Genomic DNA, 27,032 nt, shown 5'->3' on the forward strand with positions numbered 1-27,032 from the left:
GTCCAACCATCACCCTACAACCCCTGTCACCCACTAAACCATATCCCCAAGCACCACATCCAGCCTCTCCTTGAACACCCCCAGGTTCGGTGACTCCACCACCTCCCTGGGCAACCCGTCCCAACGCCTGACTGCTCTTCCTGAGAAGAAATGTCTCCTCATTTCCAACCTGAACCTCCCCTGGCACAACTTGAGGACCCTCAAGTCCTATCATGGGTTACCTGTGAGAAGAGGCCGACCCCCAGCTCCCCACACCTCCCTTTCAGGCAGTTGCAGAGAGCAATGAGGTCTGCCCTGAGCCCCCTCTTCTCCAGACCAAACACCCCCGGTGCCCTCAGCCACTCCTCACAGGACTTGTGTCCCAGGCCCTTCACCAGCTCCGTAGCCCTTCTCTGGACATGCTCCAGGGCCTCGATGTCCTTCTTGTAGTGAGGGGCCCAAAGCTGAACACAGCACTCGAGGTGCAGCCTCACCAGAACTGAGTACAGGGGGACGATCACCTCCCTGCTCCTGTTGGCTGAACTATTCCTGATACCAGCCAGGGTGCCGTTGGCCTTCTTGGCCACCTGGACACACTGCCAGACACATGTTTACCTAAAGACTACATTACGTTTTGTCCTGAAACGCTCGTGACTGCAGTGTCCCTCCTTCTAACCACAAGTGCACCCACACCTCCAGTCCCGTGTTTTCTGAACAAAGTCTGTTGTGGACCTCCTGGGGTATATTGCAGCTCAGCTTGGCCGTGCTTTTGGACACATCAGGTTTTGGGAAGGAGGAGAGGCAAGCGAAGAGGAGCAAAACTCTGCAAACTCGATGCTCTTGGAGGTCTTTCCCAACCCTAATGATTCTATGATTAATGGTTCTGTGAAGTGCCCCACCCGACGGGTCACACAGCAGAGAGCTCTTACAAACTGTCCTGGTGCAATGCCAAGCTTGCACTGGAGCTCAGCTGTTGTCTTCAGATTCACGAGGGTGAACGATGTTCTAGGGATCATTTCCCTAGTTGGCTCCACTAAGCACACAATTTTTCCTATTGCCTTTTTCACTCAAAGGTCTCAAATTATGTTATGCAAGTAGACACACTTTACCACAACTAATTTACAGGTGGGGAAACATAGTCACATTGGCAGAACTGAGAACAGATCTTGGAGATGTTGCTGCTCAGGCCAACAATCTGGCAGTTGTGTTACATATAAGACAAACCTTGCTTTCTATTTGTGATACAACTCTGAATTATGCTTACATTATAACTTCTTGGTGCCATAGCCTGCTTTATCATCGTGTTCTGGAGGTTTGTCCATCCTTCTGCATGCCTGCCTGTTCCCATAAAGACCCTTTATAGTATTGCAAAGGTGTTGGAGTGACAGAGTTAGCACCTAGGTTTGTCTGGAAGATGCAGGTCCAAATTGTGGGTGAGGGAGACAGCAGTCTGCCCTGCTTCATGTTGCGTATTGCTTTATGATTCCCTCCACATCACTGATGCAGCTTTGGACTGGGTAGAGCCTGAACGCCTTTAGCAGTGGCCCTATTTCTGAAATCCAGCACAGGGTGGATCACAGGCATAACTCAAGTGGTGGAATTTCACAAATTAAACTTGGTGAGGGGGTAAATAACTCATCCAAAAGAGCCAGCTAGACAAAATAATCCAGCTCCAGAGATCTCCCCTTACCACTCTGTGCAATGTTACTACACGGAGCATTTAGCAAGAAGCTTGGGGGAATCAGTGCTATATCCCATAGCTGTGTGTTTAACCCATCGATGGCCTGACAACAAAGCTTGCTTAGCTTGCAGAAGCTAATCTGAACCTGGGTATAGCAGATGGTGGGAAGAGGCAAATGGGAGTCCCCTTTACAGTCTGCTCTCTGCCCTGGAAGAATAAAGAGGGGTTGCTACGTACTCTGGCAGAAATGATTGAAGTGCAAATCTCCCTGCTGCATGTTTCTGGCACACTGAATGAGATGAACAGCTGAGGCCTTGGTCACTTGAGCCTGTTATTATAGACAGAGCTGGAAGTTGGGAGTAGTGACAGTTGTTTAACATCCTCTGTTGAGAGACCCTGTCTCTAACTAGTTACATGATGCCAAACTTTAAGTATTGAAGCTGAAATTGTATGTGGGGGGTCTGCTTTATACAGCCACTTTTTTTTCTTTTTTTTTTAATCTGAAAAAAAAAATGGCGAAGCTATTTCTGAGCTGGAGGGCAAGATAAAATAGGTTTTTTGACCACGTTAAAAATATCTCAGCTGTTTCATTAAGGAGCTCTAACATCTCATAATTTGGGGCAAGGAAGATTTTATCAGGATGATGGTTTGGATCAGAATGTACTTTTGTCAGAAAAAGTGTGCTTTTGTCAGTGCCTTTTCAGATGTGCTCAGCTGCATGCTCCTTGAAGGGAAGTAGGTCCAGTGTGACAGCTGAGACATGTGATGCCAATAAAGAAATAAAAGGTTGTTAGCAAGGGATGAAGTATTAAGGAGCCGGATGTTGTACAAGCAAATAACAGTTCTGTAGGGAAGGAGGCGTTGTGGAGGAGGAACCATTAAGCTGAAAGGAGTGGCCTTTCAGTTGAGAAGGTCATACCTATGCGCTGTAGGTAAAGGCTGTGTTTTGGTATAGCATTTGAAAGTGCCTTTTATTTAGGAGCAGGGAAAATAATATAAAATGAGAGTTTGATATACTGGGACTTTGCCTTTTGGTGTTGTGTTCACAGGCCAGTTTCAAGATGCAGAGAAGCAAACCTGGTCTAGCGTGGTGTGGGTACTGCTTTGTAAAGCTAAGGCATGCTTCAGCACAACAAGCTTGTGGTGCTGTCGTCTGGAAATAGACTTGAAATTTGCCCCATTGATTAACTTCTGCAAAGATGCCTACTGCTACTGACCTACTGATGTGGCTATAAATGATTGAGTAATTTCTGTGGATGCTTTATCCTCCATCGGTTCTTCTTCCCAAGCCAGGAGCCCTGCTTGGTCATGCTGCTGCAGAGCCTGGTGCAGCCTCATCCCCCTTTGGGCTGGGGGTGCTAAGCTTCAGGAAAGCTCCAAAGTTCTGGACCATCGAGCTCCTATGATTTTAAGAAAGGCGGTTAGCTGCTGCTGTGAAGCAATAAAGAACAGCTGTATAGCAGCTGGGGTTCTTATTAGAAAATAAAATTAAACTGGCTTCTGGAAAACCAGATTTAAGGTAAAAATCATAACAGCAGTTCCCTAACTGGTGTGGGAAAGAGTAAGAAAAAAGAGGTTTGTTATGGCTACAGGGGCAGGTCAGTGACTTCCCTGCTTCACGAGTCCTGGCGCTGCACTTGCTCTTGGAGTCGGCATGTGATTAAACGTGCTGACTTAAAGCCTTGGATATCCCTGAGAAAGAGAAGTCCCCAAATTCTGCTTTAAGAAGAAGTTTGGATGGAAATGTTTGATATTAATCAAAGCTATGCTGAGAGGCTGGAGGGCTGCTCTAGCGATGCTCCCAGGAGCCCCGTTGCAGTGAGGGCAGGTGATGTTCCCAAAGGCCTCACTGCTCTGCTGTCCTGCCTGGAGAGCTTGGCTCCTAAAGAGCTTATAATCAAATAAAGCTGAGACACTCCAAGGTGAAAGAGCATTAGAGTAATACTGCCCCCTAAAAGCTCCTGTTTCTATTGCTTGTCTGCTTTCCTTTTTTAACTGTGGCTTTTAAGCCACAGAAATCATGTCCAGTGTATGGCTCACAGGTGTGCTGCTTGAGTGGGGCAGGGAAGTGCCTTAACACTGCTGACTTGCTGTGAGGCTTGAGTAAATGGCATTACTAGCTAATGCAATTACCTCGCTGCTGCTGTCCCCGAGCAGTCGTGGGGATAAAATACGATTTAATGCCCCTCTGTAAGCCTCTGTCACAGAGACTGGCGAGTCCTCCGGCAGCGATGCAGCACTGCTGCAGCGAAGATGCGGTCTGCATCCCTCAGCAGCCAGGATGTAACTGCAATAGGAGTGCTCCACAGTAGCCGAGGCAAGGGGAAAAGAGTCAGGGGTGGGGATGGGGAGAGCTCATCTCCACCAAATGCTCTAAGTGAGTTGGAACCGAGCTGATCGATCAGTCAAGCTGTGCCTACTTGCTGCCTTTTGTTCTGACAAAGTGATGCTCTCATCACCTTGGCCATCAGATGAAAAAGTGCTGGCAGCTTCCCCAGGAATCCCTGCGCTGGGACAAGCTGCCTTCAGTCCCCTGTTTGGTCTTGAGCTAAATGAGGAGGGAAATGGAGATCTGAATTTATAGCCTAAACTTTTTTTTTTTTTTCATTGTAACGTAGGCGGGTATTAACTTCCTCTTGTGCATGAGGACAGAGGAAGTGAGGCAGTTTCACTTAGAGCTTTCGGTAGTAGACAACTTCCTCCGTGGCTCCCAAGGATGTGTTTGTGCTTTAACTAAAGGACTACCTTTCAATCTGCTGTCTGAGTCCCAAAAAATATCTTACAATCACTACAGATTCCTATTGTTGCAGGCATCAGAGGGGAAGATGGACTAAAGTCTGTCTGCTAAAATGAACAAAGGAAGCTTACTGATGAAATGATTCCCTCCTTTCTGTGCTAGGTGGTGAGAGTAAACATCTTTCCTTGTGATTCAGAGCCCTAGTGGTTTTGGGTCTGTATCCTAATGGGTGAATGTACTTCAGAAAGAAGCACTGGGTGTCTGCTGTCCCTGAGAGATTCTGGGGTGCTTCCTGAAACTCCGAACATCTGAAGACCTGGCTGTGCTGTGGCAATGCTTTGTCCGCTGTCTGCTGGTGTTCTCCAGACTCGTCAGGGCTGAGTGGCAGAGAAATGACACTTTGTGGCTTGTGATGTAAAACACGGACAGATGAGAGCACTGTAATCGTTGGGCTGCCAAAGATCCCCAAAATGTACATGGTTAGGGTTTAATAGTTAATGTAACTGAAGTAAATATTGAATGGTTGATAAAGACTTAGACACTGACCTTCTGAAATCAGTAATGGATATAATTGTGCTGGTAATCAGTTTCCTGACTAATTAGTATTCAACATTGTGTCAGATTAAAAATAAAATAAAAATCGCAAAAGGAGTATTATAAAAGTAGCTCATCTCTTATGAGAAGAAACCTCTACCCGCATGGAGGCTTCCTAGTCTAGGCAGAGCTTAGCACAGCCCAACACTTACACCAGTGTCCCCTCTTGTATCGATTTCTTACTGAGTGACACAGGCCTAACCATAGCAGTAGGGATATTTCTCCCACCCAGGAGGCTTTGGAAGCAGTTTAATCAAGGCAAGAAAACCCTGCTATCTATGAACTACTTTTACAGTCTAATACGAGTAGTGGCCCAGGCAGCATCTGATAGCACAGTACAGCAGGGGAGCTGTGCTGCACTGCATGTCAAAATGCTGATCAGCCCAGCACTGCTGCACTCAGAACAGCTGAGCTGCAGGAATACGGCTGAGGAAAGCCAAAGGTTGTCTCTGAGTATCTGAAAGCTGCATGGGAAAGCAAAGTCTAAAAGATACCCCTATGCTCTTATCTGAATGCAACGTTACGAGTAGATTAGGATTGATAAAGTTTAACAGCGAAATCCTTCTTGATTATGACATCTTTGTCCTCCCGTACCGAAGTGAAATGCACCAAAATGCACAACCATGGTTCTATTAATGGGCTGTGTTGCAGCAGAAAATTGGTGCAGGGTTTGGGATGATGTATGCTGTTTGGTGCATTCCTTGGCATCTCGCAATTGGAGCTTTATTTCATTAGAGCTGTGCTTTCTCTCATCTTATCCACTACAGATTAACTATGTGTTTCTGGCTTGCAGAGTGAGTGGCCTTGAAGTATTGTGAAATGCTTCAGTAAATCAATACTTTCAAAGCCTTGGCAGTGCCATGTAAAATTTCAGTAAAAGAGTTGGACAGTCAGGGGAGGCTCTTGCTGCTGGTTTTAGCTTTCCCTTGGGTCTCTCTGAAGGCCTTCCTTGGGCTTCTTTACACTCAGGATCTCCTCCCTGTTAATGCCAACTCCGCCATGCAGTAGTAAATACTGATAGCAAGGCATGAGTAACTACGAATACCAGGCTGAGCAGCCAGCTTTGTCTCTTTGCCCTTCTGCTGTAAACCCAGGAGTACTGAGCATGTTGCTTTACGCTGGCGGTATAAGAAGTGGAATGGGACCCAGTCCCCTGAATCCTAGGGCTCAATGACTCTTAGCGTGCTGGATGCGAATCTCCATCTGCGTGCAGTACGTCTCACCTGGCAAAGCACAGGTACCCCTGTGCTTTTGGGTTATGCAACTGATAGGCAGGTGTAAGTGGCCCAGTCCAAAACTAATCTCCAAATGGAAGAGCAGTGATGGTGAAAGGGAAGGGAAAGGCTTTTCAGTCAGTGCCAGGACTCTTTTGGATGCAAATAATCAGCGTATCTGAAAACTTGATCCAAAAGCTTTCAAGGGTGGTATCAAAAGGCAACAATATATTTAGTTTGACCCTGATGTACACTTGGCATTCTGCTGTGGTACATTGGAGTATGTGGATGAAAAATTAACATGTTTCAAAACTATCAGTCTGCAACTGTTGGTTCCAGGGCCAGCTTGATGTAGGGCTCGTGCCCACGTATTACAAACGCCTCCTGGTTTAGTTGTGTCCCCCAGCAAAATCCTGCAATAACCTTGAGCTTGGATTTTCTCTGTCTCACCAAACACTGGAGCCTGGAATAGCAGAACCAGAAGTCACTATAACTGGTACCTCCAGGATGCAAAGTGAAGTCTCTTCTCTGGACGCTGTTTCTTTTGAGCTACAGGGCTGACTTTCCCATCCAAGCAACAGAGGAGAATGGAGCAGTGCGTCTTGTCTCTGCAATGAAAGCAGGGGGCTGGATCCGCTGTGAAGCAGGGGTCTGCGCAGCTCCATTGGATGTACCCCTCTGCTGGCTTCATCAGGGGAGTAGTTGAGGGAGGAACTGCAATCTGTCAAAGCAGTAAGAGGCAGGAATTAAATGCCCCTTGTACACAGGGCAAAAACCTTTCCTGGGCCTGAGCTGGCTGAAGGCAGCGTGGCTTTGCCGAAGTTAGCGGTAGGTCTTCGGATCAGGCTTTGCACTGTCCTGTGTCTCAGGAAGAAAATCAGACTAGTTTAATGTTTGTGTAAGGTGTGTGCTTTTTTCCAATGCAATACCATGGAGAGTGAGATTTCTCCCTGTGTTTTGACATCTCCTGTCCTTACTCATCCCAGTTCAGGTGTGTTCTCCCTGCATCTCTCCAGCTTGTGTTTGCCTGAGCAGGTGTGCTGACTTGTGAGCAAGTTCCAGCCTGCCCCCCAAATTTAGGCTGGCTTAGGTGGGAGCAGAGCCTGTTAGAGAGGCTTCTGCAGATGTCTGACTTGCTTTTCATTTCTTCCCTTGCTAAGAGCAACATCACCAGGTGAGAAAACCCAGCAGGCAATCAAACGGCTCAGCCTCCACCTTGTCGGGAAACAAGGCTGCGCCGAGAGCGAGCGCTTGCTTTTCAGACACGATCCTATAGGATCAGGGTTCTTGCAGTGTCAGGGATTTAAGATTTTTGAACTCCCCATCCCCCCCCCCTTTTTTTTCCCTGCCTGTCTGAGCAGCTCTGGGCTCCCCCCGGCATCACTTCAGCGCAAGGACCCGTCTGACACTACTTATGCCAGGTCCTGCCTCCCGCGCAGGAGAAGCAGTCTGCAACTTTTGCTGCTCCAGGCAGCACTTCATCTCTGAGCAAGCAGAGCTCTGCAGAGTGGATTTGGGGTAAGAGAGGCAACTTCTGAGGGAGGGAGGGTTTCCTAGCCTGCTTTAATGGAAGCTTGTTCTCTGCATGCTTTTTTTAGGAAGGAAGCATTTTAAAGGGAGGCTGTGGTCCTTCCCCCCACCCCCCCCCCGCAGGGCTGTCTTTTATAATTGATAAAAGATGAAAAGAAGTCCAACTTCTGGTGGGTGATTTGCTAATTAAACTTCATCCAGTTTGTGTCCTTTCTGCCTTTTTAATTCTCCCTGGGACCTGCATGAGGAGGGAGGCTGAATCAGAACCAAGTCTTTTTTGATCCGTTTTTTTAAATGATAACGAGAACGGGGGGGTGCAAAAAAGGCAAACAGACCCCCCTGAAATACCTCGCCGGGAGCTGCGTTTTTGCATCCTCTCTCCTGAAAGCTGTTCCAGGCAGGTGCTGGGCTCTCGTGCCGCCGGGCTGGTGCAGTTGTGCTGCAGTCCGAGCCCTGTGCTGAGCTGCAGAGCCTTTGCAGGAGCGCATCAGGACGCGCCGACCTGCTGCTGCTGGTGGTGCTGGTGCAGTGCCTCGGCAAGGGAAACTTCTGCAGCCCCCCTCCAGCACCCCCCACCCCTCTCAGCGCTCCCCAAACCACCCCAGCACCCCACCGCCACCCCCCTCCCCCCCAAGACCTTTGGGGGAGCCTCCCGGGGAGGCCGGCGGAGAAATGAAACCCTGCGGCTTTAAGGGCGCTGCGCTCTCCGCTTTTAGCCTCCTGCGGAGCCCGGCCTCGACCGCGGCCTCCCCCGGCCTCCTGGGGGGGGGTTTGGGGGTGTCCGAGCTCGGGCCTCGCCTCCCCGCAGCCTCCCCCCCTCCCCCCAGCTCCCCCTGCGCGCCCCCGGGATGCGCGCTCCCGAGCCCGCGGGCGCTATCGCCTTCCCACGGCCTCCCGGAGTCCGACGGGGGAGGCTCGGTGCAGCCTTTACTCTCCCTACCCGAGCACAACTTGTGTTTTTATTTTTTTGATTTTTATTTTTTGGAGGCCCCGACACCGCTCGTTAGCGGTGCGGGCTGTGATTGTGCAGCCGTGAGGCACGAAAATTCACCTGGATGCAAACGTTTGGTGGCAACTTGGCTTTTCCTTGTATGAAAACACACGTCTTTAACCGAAATGTGCCTTCCTGCCCACTCCGCAGGCTTGGTAACTGAATGAATGAATGGGGCAAGGGGGAAAGACTGCAGTTTGTGCAATTGCCGAATCTGTCGAAATAGCAGTGAAGTCAGCGGGGCTGAAGTCCCTGTAGGTCCGGATTTCAGCTCGTGCCCCGCACTGGGGGGAAGCTGCTCAGCCCGTGTCAGATCCTTCATGCTGCTGGATGACATTAGCTGGGTCTGGAATGGCCAAATATTTGACTTCCCCCTTTTTTTAGCGATGTCTCCTGACAACAGGAGGGGTGTTCTTGTCCCCACTGGGGCAGAGGCAATTACTGGTGTCTGCGGTTCTGTTTGAGTAGTCGTGTATGTTTATGTTGATTAGATCTATAACTGGGGTGGGTTTTTTATCTTGTGCTTGCACAAGGACTGGGAAAAGTCAGACAGGTCAGTAGGAAAGGTGAGCGTTGCCCTCGTCGCAGAGGAGGGAAGCTGGGACCAGAGCTCGATCTCTCAAGGTCACGCAACGCAAGGTGGTGGTAGAGGCGAGCCCCTCGCCACCCTCAGCTGCAGAGGCTTTTTTATATTCAATGAAACCTGCAGATCTTCTGTCAGAGCTCTCTGGCCTCGGTCCTGAAGACCCAAGAAGAGTCACAGATGACGTAAGGACCAAGCCTTTAACTTTGCATGATGTAAATCAAGCTCTAAAGTAACTGAAAGCCTCAAGTGGCTGCGATGCAGGGACTTTTTGCACCCTGCTAAGGCTGTTGCTTGTTTTCCTTATGTCATCACATTAATGAGCAAAGAGACTTCACTTCATTTTCAAAGTACTTATGCATAAGTTTGGCATTTATAAAGGACCACTCAAATTGGTAGAATGGGACCAAAACCAAAATAGCTGAGCTAACATCAGGCTTGGTGTAAATTGCCAAGGGATAATGAGTGATGGGGTGTTCCAAAATATGGGCACTGTGAGGGCAGATGGCAAAAAATCAAATCATTCTCTGCCTTTAAAACTGCTGCTTAAAAAACAGTCAAGTGCTCTGGAACTGAACAGGAGAACAGGCTTCACCAGGGCTGGTACAAGTGACAAAAGCATGAGAACTGCAGGCACGCACCTAAATTTTCTGGAGTTTGGCTTTCTGGAAGTCAAGAAAGACTGCCAGGCACAAGAGCCTATTGGAAGGGCTTGCATTGATTCCTTGCAAACTTAGCACGATAACTGTACCAGATATAGAAAATAAGAGTGATCATAGGGGACAAAAATGAGCCAAATTGAGGCTTGTGCCTTTCAAGTAGGAGTCCCTGTCCTGAAGTGCCATCCTACCGGTGCTTCTATTCAGGTGAAGTGTAACTGATTGCATGCTGCCAAAAGCAAGTTAAGGGCAAAGAACCTTCGGTGCTGAGCAATGGGAGGAGAAGTTGCAAAAGATGAACCAAGAGGAGGGGAAAGGAAGGGGGATGTGCTTGATGCTCTGTCCTACTACATCCTATGCTGCTCCAGCAGCTTTTGCTTTATGTGCCTGGGGAGGGATCCTCAGCACACAGTAAGTCTTGTCTGGAGCTCACAGCACCTCGAGCACCACCCTAGACTTATGCTGGGTTGCTATTGGCATAGCACAGGATAGATACCTAAAAAGAATGACTATAACAAGTCAATGTAGTGAAAAGCCTGACTCAGTGTCTAGATTGTGCTTCTGGAAATCTGAACTCAGCTGCAGCTAGTGAAAGACTGCCTTGGTTGCTTTCCTCCTTTAATGCTGGTCTCTCTTCTGGAAAGCAGCTCAATTTTTTTTGACTGCCATGTTGATGCTGGAATGGGTTTTCACATTTTGGGCTGCCTGGGGTATTTGCCACTGCTAGAGGTGTCTTTATAGTAGCATGAAGTGTTTTGAGAAAGTACTGGCATTATAAAATGTAAGGAAGATTATTCCCAGTGCTTGCTCTTAGGGCTCATGAGCTTGCATAAAGATCTGTCATACCAAATTCTTTGTGGTTAAGGGCAGCTTTGCTACTGGAGCATCGGATTGCTCTGCTCTACTACATGCTTAATGAGTGGGACTTAAATGATAGTTTGCTTGTGGATAGCAATTCCCCACTATCTATTTGCAGTGGCTGGTATCACAATAGTTAAAGGCTGAGTCAAATGACAGCAGGTATTTTTGGAGGAGATGGTCATGGGTTCTGAGTGGTGCCCCACTGCAGAAAGCACACATCATTTAAATAATTGGAAATGTCTACTTTTTAACTCTCGCTCTTGATGGTGCCTTAAGTTAAATGCAGTATAGTACAAATGTTGCTTATTTCCAAGCTGTATGTGCTTCTTCCCCCGGGCCCCCTAATTAATGATATACTTCCCGGGTATTGTGTGGCACTGCAGCAAACTTGCTGTAAATTATTGCCTTCCAAGAGGTCTGGGTTGGAGCGAAGAAACAGAAGTGTTGTGAGGAAGGGCCCGCTGTATTTTACTAAGGGGGATTTAATAATTGCTGCAGGACCCCAGCTGGAGAGCCACTGGTGATGCTGGTTTCGGTGAGGAATGTGGGAGATACACTTGCCCTTCCCAAATAACTGTGTCAAGCACTTCTGCCCATTTTCCCACTGACCTGAAAGGCTTGGAGTGGGGCAAGGGAGAGAGGCTGCTGCTTGCAAAACCTCTGCAGATTCTTCCAGTTGGCTCTTGCACTGCAGAACCCGGAGCGATGGGGAATGCAGGGGGCGGAGGGAAGTGTTGGCTGTCTCCGTTGTGCAATGTGATGCACCAGTGTATTAAAAAGCCTTACCAGCTGCTGTAAATTGCTTTCTGCCCATCCCCAGCTGACATGTGAACACAAGAATTCCCATGTGCCAGGAATCTTAATGGTTTTTCCTCTACTTCTGTGCCTGGGCATAAATGTCCTTAAGATGCAATTTTTCCAGCTAAACCCTTAGAATTTCTAATTATGCTACGAGATCAGAGCTGCAGCAGGCTTGCCATTCGGCTGCCCTCCTTGTGCCTTTCCCCTGCTTTTCAGACAACTGATCTTTTGAGAAGGAAGAGTCCCTGCTGCTGAGTGAGCAAGAACTGAAATTTGGCAAATCTAAATGGGTTTTAATTTGCATCAATATTCTGCTGCAAGTAACTGTTTATAAACTGAGGGCAAAGCTTACCTCATCTTAAAAGCTTACGTGTGATGAACAGAAAGTACTCTGTCCTTGTATTAAGATCAAAATCGAGAAAGGTTGTACTTATTGAAGATGCCCTTCATTTGGCTCAGCAGTGTTTGTATTGAATCCTGTGGAAAAAAATAAGGTCCCTGCCCCATAAAACTCAGTTGAGAGCATATTATATTCAAGAGAAGCATGGAATTGGCCTTGAATGAGCTGTTGACCTTGAATTGTTGGTGAAAAATTTGAGGCCTAAAATACATGGATTGTAATTTAGCACCAGTCATAACTTGTCAATACCTTTGTTAAAAGATGGGGAGTCAGCTGATTAAATACACTTTGATTAAAAGGGGGGGGAGTAAGTGGAGAGACATCTTCAGCTTTGAAGGTCACTGTCAGAACAGGGGGAAAGTTCCTGGCTGGGGTCGTCCCCAAAGTGCTGCTTTGGCTCCTGTGGAGCTCCCAGGCTCAGAAATGCTTCCTCACACATCCCTGCTCCCAGGGGATGCCCGGCTGCAACTTTACAGATAGTGATGAACACACTTTTTTTGGTAGAAGTCACTGCTGTGCTACTGCAGCAGTGCTGTCAGCGGCAGGGCATGCAGCATGAGCCTGTGTCTCCTTTGAGCAGTTTCTGGAGGAGCTTGAGAGTGCTTGCTGTGCTTCAGAGCAACGTTTGCGTGGCTCCAGGCAAAGAGGGGCTTGGAGCAAATGTCCTTGAGCTGGAGGGCAGGAGGAGGCTGGGCACTGAGACCTCTCTCTGGATTAACCTGGGCTGTGGACAAGCTTGTAAGTTAGAACAGCGGGTCACAGCCTTGAGGGGATGGACCTCGGGGTGCGTAACAGGACATGCTCCTAGCTTGAGGCCTTCTTACAGAGCCAGTAAGATCAGCATCCCTCAGGGCAAAAGTGCTCTGCAGAGAAGCTGCGTAAATGAGGTTACGGCATACCGAGGGTAAAACCGAGCAGGATCCTTGTGTACACCTGGTTTAAAGGAGGGGTGGTGCAAATGAGACCAGCTCCTCCTTGGAGGCTCGGTCCTATGGACAGGCGAGGCAGTCTGTCAGTCTCCAGTTACTGAGGATCAGCTCCAGGGCCCTGGGTAGCTGGGGGAGAAGCGGAGAGGAGGGAGCACTTGGTGGTTTGCTGGCAAGTCACCCGCTCTTTGATGCACTGCAGCAAAAGCCCTATCTGAAAACTCTTCAGCGAAGGACATTGCAGGGAAGGGGGGGTGGGAGGACTGAAAGATGCTGCTGCCAGCACTGTGACAGCCAACCCCTGTCCTCTGCTCCCCTCGCAGTCATTTAGCAATTGAGTTGGCCAAGTCCGTTGCCCTGTGTCTGAGCAGGATGCAGTGTCCTTTCCCTGGATGTCCTTCAATTGCAACGAGGGATGGTCCTGCCTGTAGGCATGTCCCGGGGCTTTTATTTTCACAATTCGGGTAACAGCCGGGATGAGGGAGCAGCAAGGCTCCAGTAGGTGAACTGAACTTGGGTGATGAGCCACCACTGCAGCATCTGCTCTGCGACTGCCTGAGCCAGGCTGTTACAAGGTTCTGGGGACCGAAGTGACGGATGTGGCGTGTTACGTAGCAGCAGTGCTGATGGAGAATGAGTGTGGAGCAGGGGAACGGATAACTGCTGATGCAGTGCAGGTGATATCTGGACTAGTGTTGCTGCAGCATGCGCAGGGTGTCTGGACTGCACCGAGACAAACAGCAAGATAAATGGCAATTCATGCGTCGTATCTGCTAGGGACTGAATCTCTTCAAGTGAATCTCTTCAATAGCTTTTTTCAGACCCACCCCACCCCACCCCAACAAATATATGGCTGCTGCAGGGGAGGTGGGAGCCTGCAGGCCATGCTACCAGATGATCTGTTCTGCCCCTCTTAGGAGAACTGCACCCGGAGCAGCAACCCAAGGGTGGAAGAAGACCCCAACGCTCTGTTGGCTGGCTGCTGTCTGACGAGGGCTCTGAAGTGCTCCCGAAGGAGATGTGAGATGTCCTACGGTGCTGCTTCCACGCTGGACCCCTCGGCAGCATAACCTGCTAGCTGAGCAGTGTTCGGCCACCTTGCTCTGGAAGGAGTTGCAAGAGAGTGCGGTAAGGGCTTAACTCCTTATACTATGCTCATAATACGGTAGAGGCGGGGGGACATTTGCTTAGATGACCTTGTGTGGAGTTTCTGGCAGTGCAAGTGAACTTTTTTATCATGGGAAAAGCAAAGCTTGGAGGGGACCCGAGCTGTGAGAAAACTTGCCGTGGTAAATTTTGCTAAATCTGATTGTTCCTGTACAACACCCGAGTTGAACACATCACAGGATGAATGTGTTTCTGCTAGTAGGTAGCATTCACGATATTAACGCTTAGCTGATGTTTATTTTCAGGCTCTTTATTTTAAGACACTTACTCAGCTTTACATGTGATGAGTGCTTCTGGTAACAAAGCTATTAATGCAGAGCCCGGTTACTGGCAGTGTTGGTGTGTTTGTTGTCTAAACAACTTGCGTGGCACGATATCTAAAAACAGCCACTTGAACTGTGAACATGGCAGTGGCATTCGTGTGCCTGTGCAGCTTGATTTAAAGCAGGGCTCTTTATGTCCTGAGGGGCTGCAGCAGCAGCCGGGAGGATGGGGAGACCTCTGCTTGCATGCTTTCCAAAGCTTTGCTGCAGTTCTGGTCTCGATGACTGCTGTGTGCAGTGCTGTCTGAATGGGTTCAGAGCTGCTTTTCACTCGGCAGGAATGGGAGGGGAATTTGGAGCAGGATTGATTAGGAAAAGCATTTCTTCTGTGGCAGTTGTGTCAAGAGGAATCACAGGGCTGCAGCAGCGATAGAGGAAGTGTGGCGAGGCTGAAGAGCTGTCTGTTTTCACTGTGCTGTTTGAACCTGTGCTGTTTGTTCCCTGTGTGCGAAGGCAGATCCTTGCTGCTGCTGCTGCATGGGCTTCCCTCCTTAGGCAGCTGTGTGTGCCAGGCACCTGAACTGGACCCTTCCTGGCTGGAAGCTTCATTGGCTCTACAGTTCTGAGGCATGCAAGAAAATAATGAATACCCGCGATCTGGTTATCTTAAAAAGGGGGAGAAAAGAAAAACTGATGGCAAAAAGCCCACTGTTGAACTGCTTGGGATAAGTGACCCATTGTCTCTACCTGTGTACTGATAGGAAAGAAGTGGTGAGCTTCTCCCCGCTGCCTCTGAAGGACTTTTGCATCTGCACCCATCCTGCTGCAGCCCTGTGCCCCTGGTGCCTGCAGGGACCCTGCTGGAGGACACTGCTGGAGGAGGGCAGGGCGCCCTGTCCCCAGGACGTGGTGACACCTCGGGGGCTGCTGGCTGCCTGTCCCCCGGCAGAGGGAGGCAGCAGCACACCGAGTCACAGGCATGCAGCCATCAGCTGCTCTGTGCTCAGTCAGCCTTCGTCTAATTAAAAAAGAAAAAAAAAATCACTCACTGAGAAAGGCATTTCTCTTGCTGCTTAACGATAAAGCCTTTGAATAGCAGGGATTTGCTACCTGTAATTGCTCCGGCTAATCCTACCAGCAAGCTCCGTCCTTCACCTCAGCTACTGCTCTTAATTCAGTCCCTGTAGGATGTTTGACAGAGCAAAAGCTCAGGCTTGGTCTGTGCCTTTGGAAAGATTAATTGAATGAGTGAATTTGGAAGCATCTTCCATCTCTTTAAGAGGCAAAGGCACGCAGGAGATTGATGGAGACCCTACTCTCCTCCTTTTCTGAGGGAGGTAAGTCAGATATCGATGTGTACGCTGAGAAAGTGGAGGAAATACTAATGAACTCAGCGGCCTGCAGTTAGCTCTAACCCTGTCCAAGGGAGCTGATCAAATAACTTAGGTTTCTTGCAACTCTGCTCTCATGACTTTAGGACAAAAGTCTGCCTTTTGGCATCCTGCATTTTTTTTATTCTATTGCTGCGACCCTGGCTTGCTGCTCTTCATGTGCTCCATCAGCTATCGTGCAGGATCCCTGAGCCATCCAGGCCCTGCCCTTGTGCGTGGGTGCAACACTGGGGAGGGGAGATGGTCCTGGAGGAGATTAGAGGCTGTTTGAAGAGGTGTCTGCTTCTCAGAGGAGTAACGTGGCTGCGTCCTCTGTAGCTTTCTCTTCTGAGTCTGCAGGGACAGGATTTTGCATTGCAGAAAAGTAGATTATGTCAAAGTGCTTCAACACTGGTCTTTTGCCTGGCTGGGAGCTTCAGCGTCTCAGTCCATCTGGTACAAGTCCTTTCTAACAGGGAAGATGCAAACCATGTCAGTGCGTTGAGGTGTACCTGCACCTGGCACTTATTTCTGCATGCCTTGCCATGTGCAGCATATGGCGAGCTGGTGTGTGCGTGTGTCCTTGCTTTAGTTCGGGAGGGAGAGAAAGAATCTTAGAGGAAAATGCTTATCTTGCAGCTGGTACATGTCTGAGCAAGGCCAATGAGACTGCCGGGGTGGATGGGGAGCTTGAGAGGTCAGATGCTTCAGTCGTCACTGGGAATGCTCAGTGGCCCGGAACTTCATCCCTTGCTCTGTGCTTGAATTAGTACAGTTCCTTCTGCTAATCGCTCTGCCTCCGTTTCCTGTTTCTGCCAAAAAAGGGAAATGTTCACAGGCTGTTGCGAGGCCTAATTACCCACAAAATGTGCTGGGGGAGAGTTTACCGGCATCCTTGGAGACCAGGAGCCTCTGGGAGATGATGCTCCTGGTGATGTCTAAATAGGTTTTTAGCTATATAATGAGACAGTGCATGGCTGGAATGGGCCTGAGCTGCTGCACACTGATGGGGAAGGCTAATTGGCACGTGGCTTGCAGTGGTGGTTGGTATTAGACTATCTGCGAGGTGTTTATTCAAAAAGAAATCTCAAATATTATCTTTCTCCCCTCTTAGGCAAAATATGCCTGCACAAATGAATGCTGAGATATCTGTAGATATATTTCTCTCCACCACCTTCATTGGCTGCTCGTCTCTTCAAACCCAGCGCCTCTGGCAATTGTGGAACCATGAGCACAGCCAGAGTGCTGCCAGCCAGGACACCCCGCCAGCCATGCAGGGCTTGGGAAGGCTCGCTGAGCTCTGCAGGCTCCTGCCTCCTCATGGCTTTTCTGTTCTTCTTGCCAGAGCTCCAGCAGCTTGTTTTGTTACTTTCTCCTTAAATGTGAGGCAAGAGAAAACCCAGAGTTAGCAGGTGTATTTGTTCTGTGTGACTTTTTTCCTCTGCTCTGAAGACTTAAGTTGTTTCACGATGGCTTTGTTCCAGGGCAGTAGCTGGAAGTTGTGTTCGTTTTCTGCATAACTTAGTCTTTTAAGAAAATACTTACTAGCCCTGAAAGTACTGAGAACTCGACAGTTGCTGGCATGTTTTTGTCTGTTGGTATACAGCTAAAACTTGCAGAGACCTGGAACGTGAACTTAAAACTTACAGCAAAACTGTGGCTGGACGTGATGCTCTCAGGGTGACAGAAAAGCAGGGATGGCCTGAGTGCTAGAAGGGGGAAAAGCAGAGCACTGACCTCTTTAGGGGCTGCCCTTCTCCACTCAGTAACCAGCTGACTGAGGTGTTTGCTTCTTATGTCAGACTCACTGTTAGCTCCCCAAGCTTTTCATCTGGTTTGTTTTCCACTCCATTCTTCAATGAATGGCAAATAAGAATGTGTTTTTGTGCACAGGACATGGGAATGTATCCAGTCTGTAGGTACATGTGATCCCCACTGGAGACTTCTAAGCGTTCCTTAAACTGCACCAAGTTCTCCCAGCCTTGCTTTATCTCCAAACCCTTGTAAAATGCAGTCTCTGGTCACCTACTTTATCCTCTTTTCTGTCTTTGCACCTGTAAGCAGTGATTGGGTTGCTAAACTATTGCTTTTTCCATGCAGTTATTCATATTGTAAATCTGAATTAGCAATTCTGCAGCCACAGGAAGGACCCAGGTCTTCCTAATCCTGAATGTAGCTTCTGTAGTGTTGTTTTGTTTTGTTTTGTTTTAGCTGTCATTCTGCAAGAAGGTATAAAGGTATGGGGATGGGAAGTATATGTGATGGCTTGTGGGAAAGGTTTCTTTAAGCCTGCAGGAAATGTGATGGTCTAAGTAGAACCGATCATTGTGCTACCCCCATGCTTTTTCTGCCATGCTAGCTTAGCTTTGTGCTGCAGTGTAGCAGACAGCTTCACTTTGAACAGACCTCTAACATCCCCAACAGATGCTCTTTGTAGATTGAAAGGGTTACTAAATGTTTCCTCAGCTTAAAGTAGACTTCACATTCGCAGTGTTTCAAGGGTAGTGGTGGGGGCTGTGCCTGCAGCACGCTTGCTGAGTGGCAGCATGCTCACTGATGCCACTCACTTCGCTCTGGATTTATGCCTATGCAACTGAAGGGACTTTGTCCCCATCTCATTAGCTATAATTAGCCTCTACAAAGTATGCATATACAGGCGTGTGCGTCTGTGGCAGCCTTACTAGAAGACAGCTTACGGAGAAGTTATCTGCAAAGGAGCTGAGGAGAGCTGGACTTCTGAGTTTTCAAGACAGTGAGTCCATGACAGCTTGCATTGCTCTGGCAGCCTGAGAACTGCTTTGGCTTGTGTTCAAGTTCCAGGTGGTTAATGTGTCTTAGTCTCCAGCCCTTATCCATCTAGCTGCCTAGGTAATAACTTTAGCAGTGAGATCACTGCAAGAGTGAAGTAATGACATGCTTAGACTCTAGTTGTCTCACTTCAAGTTCAGATGATAGACGAAAAGTGCCTTTGTACTTGCAGACTATGGCAAATAAGAGGCACCTGACTCAGGCTCGCACTCCCTCTCTGAGCTGCCACTCATTGGTAACTCCTGTGAACGCAGGCTTGGAGCCTGTGCACACAGGCAGCTAACGCAGCTCTGAAGCGTGGCGAGCTAAGCTGAGGGAACTTGTTCAAACATATGACTCTAGTTAGATGCCTTCCACACTTACTTGCTGCTGAAGGCTCCTGACTTAGACTCCAACCAAGCTATTTCCCCAAAGTAAGATGTAAAACAGGTTATTGAGGTTTGTCAGGTTTGTATGAAGACCTCTGGCTATGCTTAGCCATGTTTCACTTAGCCTCTGGGAAATGCTCATGAGATGAGGCCAAAGGGCTTGTTGAGTAGGCACAAACTCTTTATGTAACAAATACAGCTGTGAATACAATAAATGCTGCTTTATATAGACTATTTATGTCCATTCCCAGGCCTCTGCTGCAATTAAGGAAGCTGGTTTCTCTGCTTGGCACAAGTGGACAGCTGCACTCGCCCGCACTGCTCAGCTGCTCTTGCAAAGGAGACCTGGAAACACATAATCTGGGGAAAGTCTGGATTCTTTTATCTCTTTCTCAAGGAATTTGCCACCTATATGTTAGTGATGTTTATTTAAGGGGAAAGAAATCGCATATTAGTGACTTGTGACAGACAATTTGCGTCAGTGTCTGTGGATCTGTCTCCATAGTGGTACTGTTGGTGGGAATGGATGGGGAGTGGTTGGGACTTTAAAGGATACACTGAAATTGCTGTAATCCTCCACACTATCTGATGATATTGTTTTACCCTTGGTAGGTGAAGTGGTAATATGGTGCACTATGATGTCTCGGATGTAGGACGGAGATCAACAAGCTGGCACTCAGCAGAGAGGGTAAGTAACTTCCCTGTACATGTATATTTTTCTCACCTGGCGTTAAAACCTACTGCCAACGTCTGTACACAATACCAGTTTTTAATTAATGCATGATACTGTGATCAAGGATAACTGAAGGCAAAATATGAGTTTAAACAAATCCACGTTCAGATCATACTTCCCTGGAGTTTGAGGATGGAAGGGATCCACTCTCAACAAGAATAAGCAGGGCTGAAACTGCAGCAAGAATAGCTCAGCTGTTAGTTGCTTTTCCTGTGCTCTGGAGAGCTTTCATCAGCGAGACCCATCCTTAATGAACTTTAGGTGTAATCACGGTTCTGAAGTGGTGACGGCTCACGTGGTGTAGAGGCAGCAGTCGCCCCTTGTGTGGCAGGGTGCCAGTCTGTCTTCAAAAACTGTTCAGTCATGGTGCCAGCATGCCTGTGGGAAGCCTTGGATTGTTGGCTTCCAGATATGTGCCCTTTAATGAGGTTGTTCAGTTTAATTTTTCCATTCAACTATCAAGTCTCAACTGTCTGGGCAGTGCCCAGAATTCCCTTGTCCCTGCAGTAGTTGTGAATAGGTGTGTATTTACAGCCAGTAATCTCCTTGGGGTATGTCAGAGGAATACCCACCCGTGCTTGCCAAATCTTAAGCATTTGGCTCAAACCTCATGTTTAGAGAGAATTTCCAGGCCTGCCCTAACCTGTGGTGTTACCATAAGACCAACCCAAAGGAATTGATGTGCAGTGTGGAGCTGGCACAGCCACAGACGTGCACCTGGGGATGCTCCTCTCGAGCTGCAGCCTGCATGCTGGGGAGTGTCCCGAGTCAGGCGAGCAGCTGTGCGTTGTGCTGCAGGGGTGTACGGCTGCTCTGAAGGGATGGGGGTATCAGAATGAATGGGGAAAAGTCACTTCATGCACACAAGGGTAGAAATTCGTCCAGGCTGTCTCTGTGCAGCACGGCTCCCTCAGGCCACTTTTCATTTTCCTAGTTATTGCTCCCTTCTTTAAACCTTTGGTTGGTTGGGTTATCAAAACCAGCCCTGGCTGGACTCTCTTGCTGAGTGGGGGCCCTTGATATCTGGTGGAAGCTTAGGAGTTTGTAGTACTTCGTAAGTTGGGGATACAGTCAATTGCTGTTTGTGAATATGCCAGCAAGTAATGACAGACTTTTCATGCTTTGGCAAACCATAGCCTTGGTAAAAATGAGACACTGGTTGTTTCTGGTAATCCAGGCAGAAGCCTCCTTTTCCTTCTACATTCATCCTTTTTCCTGCACCCAGAACAGAAGTGTTTTCCCATCCTTGTCACTCCAGCTAAGAGGGCTCTGATGAATCTAAGGGACAGTAGTAAATGTCTAGGCTGCAGCCTGTTTTCTAAACTTTATTCCTGCTTCTGTTCTCAGAGTAAGCAACTTCCCATCTTTTTTCCTAACTTTCAGATACAGACAAGGAGGCTGGGCAGCATTGTATTCTCTAGTGTTGGGGAAGTAGTAGCTCAGTTAAGCTTGATGAAGTTTTAGTTTAGCTTGCTAAGGACACTGCACACTGTTTCTCTGAATGCTTCTGAGATCTCAAAGCCTTTGCATTTTTTTGAGCAACTACAATCATGTCTACAGCTTCTTCAAAACTACAGCAAATTTTGAATCTCCTGACAAAAGCTCAGACTTCAAATGGCTGCATGACACATCTCAGAGATAATTGCTCCATTTGTCATTAGATCTAATTACAATCAAATTTGCATCATGAGTGATCTCTGTAGGCATCACTTGGATATCAAAGTTATATCCCAGCTGGGTCAGACACTGAAATTCCCCTAGATCATCTTAAATCTAAAATAGTTCTATGTTTTTAGTGTTCAAAACACTTCTCCAAACCAAGAAGCTCCACTAATGTTATAGTGAGCACAGTAATTGTGTGGCCTTTTAAGACTTTCTTTTTTGTGGTCATGAAATGTTTTTTTCCCCCCTGCTCATCTCCCTTTCCAAGTCTGCCTTGTCACCCTAGTGCTTTGACTTATTAGATCTATTCTTTGTGGCCTGGCTTTTCTCTTTGAAAGCTGAACAATTCCCTTCTTCATCTTGGTAGCGTTTATAGACTCATAAAACATCCTTCTTGCTCCTGTCATTTTCTTTGACCTAGAATGTATGTTGAAGGTAAATTTCTCCAGACCCTCTAATTACAATTTCAAGTTATACCTATTTTTTATACTGTATATCATATTATAAACTGTATTTCTAGTGACTGAGCTCTTTCTAATTTGATTTTTGTTTCCAGTAGCTCTGTCTTAGTGAGTTACAGCTGAGGGAGTTGAACTATTTTTATAGGATGTGGCTGGGGGGGGAATCTTGGACTGGAGACTTGAAATATTGCTAAATTGTACTAAATGAGCCCACCTTTGTATCGCTCTGAATATCAGGAAGTGGGAGAATGTGAGTGCCTCTGAGCAGTGTTTAGCAGGATAAAATCAACAAGGTAGTGTTCTTTTCAATATATAGTTATATACATCTTGGTAAAGCTATTATGCGTTGCATGGAGATTTATTAGCCTCCCTGGAAAATCACGCTGAAGATCTCCCTCTGCAGAAGAATAAAGCTGTGGTTGTGAGGGGTGGTGGGTGGAAAAGCAATGTTATTTCCTGGGCTGAAAAGAGCTCTCCTCTCTCACCTTCTAAGGAAAAGAGGCTGTTCAGTTGTTTCTTATTTGAGAGTGCTCACCTTGGTAGTTTGAGTAAGGTGGGAATAAGTGACGGAGTCGCTCGCAGCAGCCCTGCTGCCTTCCTGGGCTTGTGCTGCCCTGAAATCAGGATCTGGCCCTGCAGCTTCACTAATACAGAAAAATAAATGTGATCACCCACTGATATGAAGGAGAGTTTAAAAAAAAAAAAATCTGCATTATGTGAGAGGGGAGGAGGCTGCTGCGGTTGTCTCTGAAGGGCTCGTTATTAATTAGGTGTGTGCACAGCACGGGCTTCTCTGGAGAGGGAGCGAGGTACCCGGGCCTCCTTCCACAGCCTCCCTGCTGGTGCCCAAATCGGTGCTGGGGGTGAGGGGACACATTTTGGGGTGGGCGGGCTGGCATGAGGAAAGCCTCCAGACCCCGACAGCTGGGTTTGCGTGCTTCAGACCTGACTTTCTGGTGTCGCTGCCGCAGCACGCATCTCAGTGTTTTTTCCCCAAATACTGGAGCCTCCGACGTGACTGAAGTTGTGGGTTACATTCCTTTGCCAGGGAGAATCCCGGAGAAATCCTGCGTTCTTCCTCCAGAGAGAGATGAAATGCAGCCCTCGCAGCGCTGCCGACGGGCGCGATTCGTGTTGGCGGCGATGGACGATGCTGCGATGGGGGATCCAGGCCCCACCTGGTCCCATGGAGCCCTGCCGCAGCGTGTGGGGCTGCTGAGGCTGGGCAGGCTCGGGGAGAGGCTTCCTTGGGGCTTGTCTGGGCTTGTCCAGGCCTGAGCCTGCCTCTAGCTGTGTGATCACAGGATCCCAGATCACGGATCTGCCCCCAAAGCTTGCAGCAGGCCCGGAGAGCAGTGCCCTGCTACATCTCGGCCCTCCTGGCCGTCTCCTTTCCTCAGGTGAGCGCAGCCCGATGTCTGTTTGTGCGTTGTGTCTGTCTGTCCTGCGGTGCTGGCTGCCTGCTGTTGTGTGCAGCCTGCCTGTGGCTGTGTGGGGTGGTGGGGAGGTGGTGGTGGTGGTCTGCGCAAAAATAATCTGAGTTTAGTGTCCAGAGGTCCTCGGGCTATGTGGGAGCACCTTCAGGAAATGCCCTCGCTGCTTTGTTATCGGGGTGTGGGGGTGTTTCCTTTAACTTCTCCCGTTTCCCCTTCCGTAGCCCCTTTCCTTCCTGCAGGCATGTAGGTTGGAGCTGGGGATGCTGGTGAGTGCCTGGGGTCTGAGGGATCCCACAGGAAGATCCAGCACCCCAAAAAGCAGCCGTGTGCTCGCGCTGCCTGCGTGCTGCGGCTGTGCAGGGGAAGCCGAGGATGCTTCATAGCAACCAGGGGACTGGACGTGAGGCATGAGCACGCAGGGGGTCTGGGAAGTTGCCTGGCCTCTGCATCCAGGTGGCAAGGTAGCTGAGTTTGTGGGGGACGAGCTGCTTGAGCTGCCTGTGGTTTGCCCAGCACTTACATGGGGGAACAAGGAAGCCGAGTGCTTTATGCAAGTGATTTTTGCTGTCTGCAAGGTGCTGGCAGCTGTGTCCCTTCCACTTAGCACAAACTGTCCTCTCCGTCCTATTTCCAGCGCTGTTACCTGGCTCAAAAGGTTGTCTCCATTCATTTTGTAACGGAAAGGATAAATATGTGGGGGAAGAAAGCTCCGTTCTGCTGTCTAATTTCGTTCCTCCCCGTTCATGCCTCCTGAACACTGACAAAGCGAAGCTGGGCTGTACCTGTGCCTGGGTGCCCTGTGCATCCCTCACCTGCTCACCGTGAGGTTTCAGGTGTCTGTGCGAACTGCCAGGGTGTTGTCCAGTATCCAGGTAGCGATTATGTTACACGGAAGGTGAATGTATGTCTGAAAGTGCTAGCTCAGGTAAGAGGTGAAGAAGACACGGAGTCATTTCAGATCAGAGGTAAGCCAGTACCGGTCCATTAGAGCTAATTCAAAGCACACCCGTCTGCACCAGCCCAGACCTGGGCTCCAGGGTTTGGTGTTTTCCCCTTCTGCCTGCCAGGGGCACCTTAGGTGGGGTGGATGGGTATGAAGTTTTCCTCTGTATTTTGAAGACAGGATCATGCTTTCCTTTTTCATCTATGATATAAAATTTATTAATTTGTAAATGACTTAGCCCCTCATACGTACTTACGGTCTGTTTTGATATTTTATGCTGTAAATGCCAGTGTTTTGGAGTTTCTACTTACTGAGGGAGAGTGTTACTGAGGGTGATTATTGACTTCAAAACTTTTATGTTAGGTGCTTTTTAATTTTTTTCCTAAGTAGACTAGAGATAAGGATTATTTTTCAGGACCTGAAAGTAAACACGCAATATTTGGTTATGATTGCCATTCTTTTCTAGTGACTGCTCTGCTTCTTACACTGGCAACCAGTAATGTTAAAGATGAATCATCCCAGCAAAGTTAGTTTGCGTGCAGACTAACATACGCAGGCAGGCAACTGCAGGGAGCTTCAGATTGGTCCCTGTAACCCCCTGACACTGGCAGTACTGGTGGGGATGTTGGTGAGACATAATCCATGCAGCTCTCCTGTTTCTTGAGGAGCTTGTGGTTGAGCAGTATAATATATCTCGGGAGGGGGGAATCTAGGGCTCTGCTTCAAGCCTAGCAAAGCCACATGCACTGTGAAACTGTGTTGGCTTTGTGAATTGACCTACTCAGCCTAAATCCCAAATGGGGCAGTGGCAAAGGACTCTTAAATAGTAGGAGGCTCCTTTTCTCTCGGCCACTTGCTGCCTCTGCACCTGACCCAAGGATGCTGAGTGCAGAGAGCTCTAGTGGCTACGCTTCACTCTAGTCATTTCAGTGGCTTGTCAGCAAGAGAAAGCTGGTTCACTTATTTCAAGTAGCTTCAGAAAGCTGAGGCACCAAGGAAAAGAACAATTGAGGGATGAATGATGTTGGAGCAGTAACATGAGGTTAAAAGCACTGCCTGGGAAACTGCACTGACTTCGATGGAGAAATGCGAGGGATGCTTATTGCTTTGTCCTTTTGACTTCAGATGGAGATTCTCTAGAACTAGTTTTGTGGGTTTGGGGACTCTTTACCATTCTTCACTTAGTCTGACAGAGATATCTGTGTAGACACAGAACTACAGATAGGCTTTAGGTAGGGAGTTTGAAACTATGAAAAATCTCTCCTTATCTATTCTGATAAAACTCATTTGGAAACAATAGCTTATGAATTGTCTATTGCTGCTAACTGACCAGTTGTGTTCTCCAGTACTCTGTTCTGTTTTGAACTCTTTTGTATCATGGAGGATGGACAAGCTTGTAATGCAAGTGACAGGATCATACTGTCAATGAGAAGAGAATGGGATGTCAACAGGCCAGGCCAGAAAAACAGCACATATTTTCTTGTTTTGAAGCATGGGGGAACTAGAGAATTTGCTTTTAGTATAGATTTTGAAAAATCTTTTCCTTGCACTCACTCTTGCATTGGTTAAATGAGAAATAAAACTGCTTTCTTGGTGAGATTTCAACCCTCCTTTGTATTAAAACAAAGTTATTTCTATCTGCTCTCTACAGCTGGATGGAGAAGACTTCTCAGCAGGATTCCTTGTGTGACTGGGGATCTTTTTGAGTATATGAAGAAACTTGCTAGTCCATTATATAGGCACATCACTGTTTTCTTGCGTTTGGAAGGTAGAATACCAGTAATCTTCCAGTGACTGGTACAGGCCATCTCTTACTGGAAACAAATTAATAACACACGAGCCATTGTCTGTTTCCAGAGAGACTCAGCTGAAGGGGCTTACACAACTGTGGGGCTCTAATCCCAGCCTTTAGTTTATGTGCTTTTTTTCTATTTGCGTTTGAATGTGTTGTAGGAGCAGTGACCAGACATCAAAACTAAACCCAGTCTATCTGAAGCCATTTTCTGCCTGAAACAAGATTCCTTTACCCAGATAACAAGACAAGGCTTTGGTAAGAATTACTGTACACAATTTTGCTGCTGAACAACAATAACGACAATATATTGCTGAAAAGTGAGTCTGAATCTTTCACTGGAGTCTTTCTGTAGGTGTTCTCTGTTAGTGATATGTGTCTGGTGTTATTTCCTTTACAAGGGAAGCAGCTGAGATGCAAGACTCATACCTTGCACAGAACATTGCAGTGCATTCATGATTGACATGCGTCTTACAAGGGATGATGGTCTTTAGTGCAACTGTGTTAATTCCAGATAGTCCATGCCAAGTGCTGCTAAATGCAGGCTATATTTATCTCAGAAGCCACCTGAGGATGAAGCTCGATGCAGGAGCAGTGTCTGGCACTGCTTCAGTGCCTTTAAGCCCTGGGTGGAGGAAATGTGGGGTGGGAGGATGTGCTGCTGGGGAGCATGCTGAGAGTAACTGCCCTTTCACCAGCCTTGGTGTCAGCATGCATCTCATCTGCTTGTGCAGATGGGAGGGCCAGAAAATGTGCTGAATATAATCCTGAAATTCACGTCTTCCTCCCCTCTGCCCCCCATGCTTTGGCGGTGCGTGGGGAACACCTCTCAGCACAGAGGATGATGGCAAAAGCAGCCAGTGCGTGGGACTCTTCTGGAGTCCTCTGGCTGTTGTGGTGAGAAGCTGACTGGCCATGCTCATCAAAATCTGAATTTCCCTAATGTGGCTGGGCAAGGTGAGAAGCAGTGCGGGCAGCAGACCTTGTTCTGACACTCAGCATCTTGCCCTGAGGCAAAGATACACAAATCCCTGCCTAGACCTGAAGAAAGTAAAAAGGCAAGTCCAGAAGGA

General features: G+C 48.1%; 1 long non-coding RNA gene across 1 annotated transcript; it reads left to right on the forward strand.

The window, feature by feature from the left end:
- The first annotated feature begins 386 nt into the window (after window positions 1–386).
- LOC308181095 lies at window positions 387–25,812 on the forward strand. Its single transcript, XR_013941324.1, has 5 exons — window positions 387–7,723; window positions 13,874–14,084; window positions 19,184–19,620; window positions 22,837–23,188; window positions 23,859–25,812. It is a non-coding gene; the product is annotated as an uncharacterized lncRNA (long non-coding RNA).
- The last annotated feature ends 1,220 nt before the right edge of the window (window positions 25,813–27,032 follow it).

The sequence above is a fragment of the Anser brachyrhynchus genome (assembly GCF_964034855.1).
Source record: "Anser brachyrhynchus genome assembly, chromosome: 21".
Lineage (NCBI taxonomy): Eukaryota > Metazoa > Chordata > Aves > Anseriformes > Anatidae > Anser > Anser brachyrhynchus.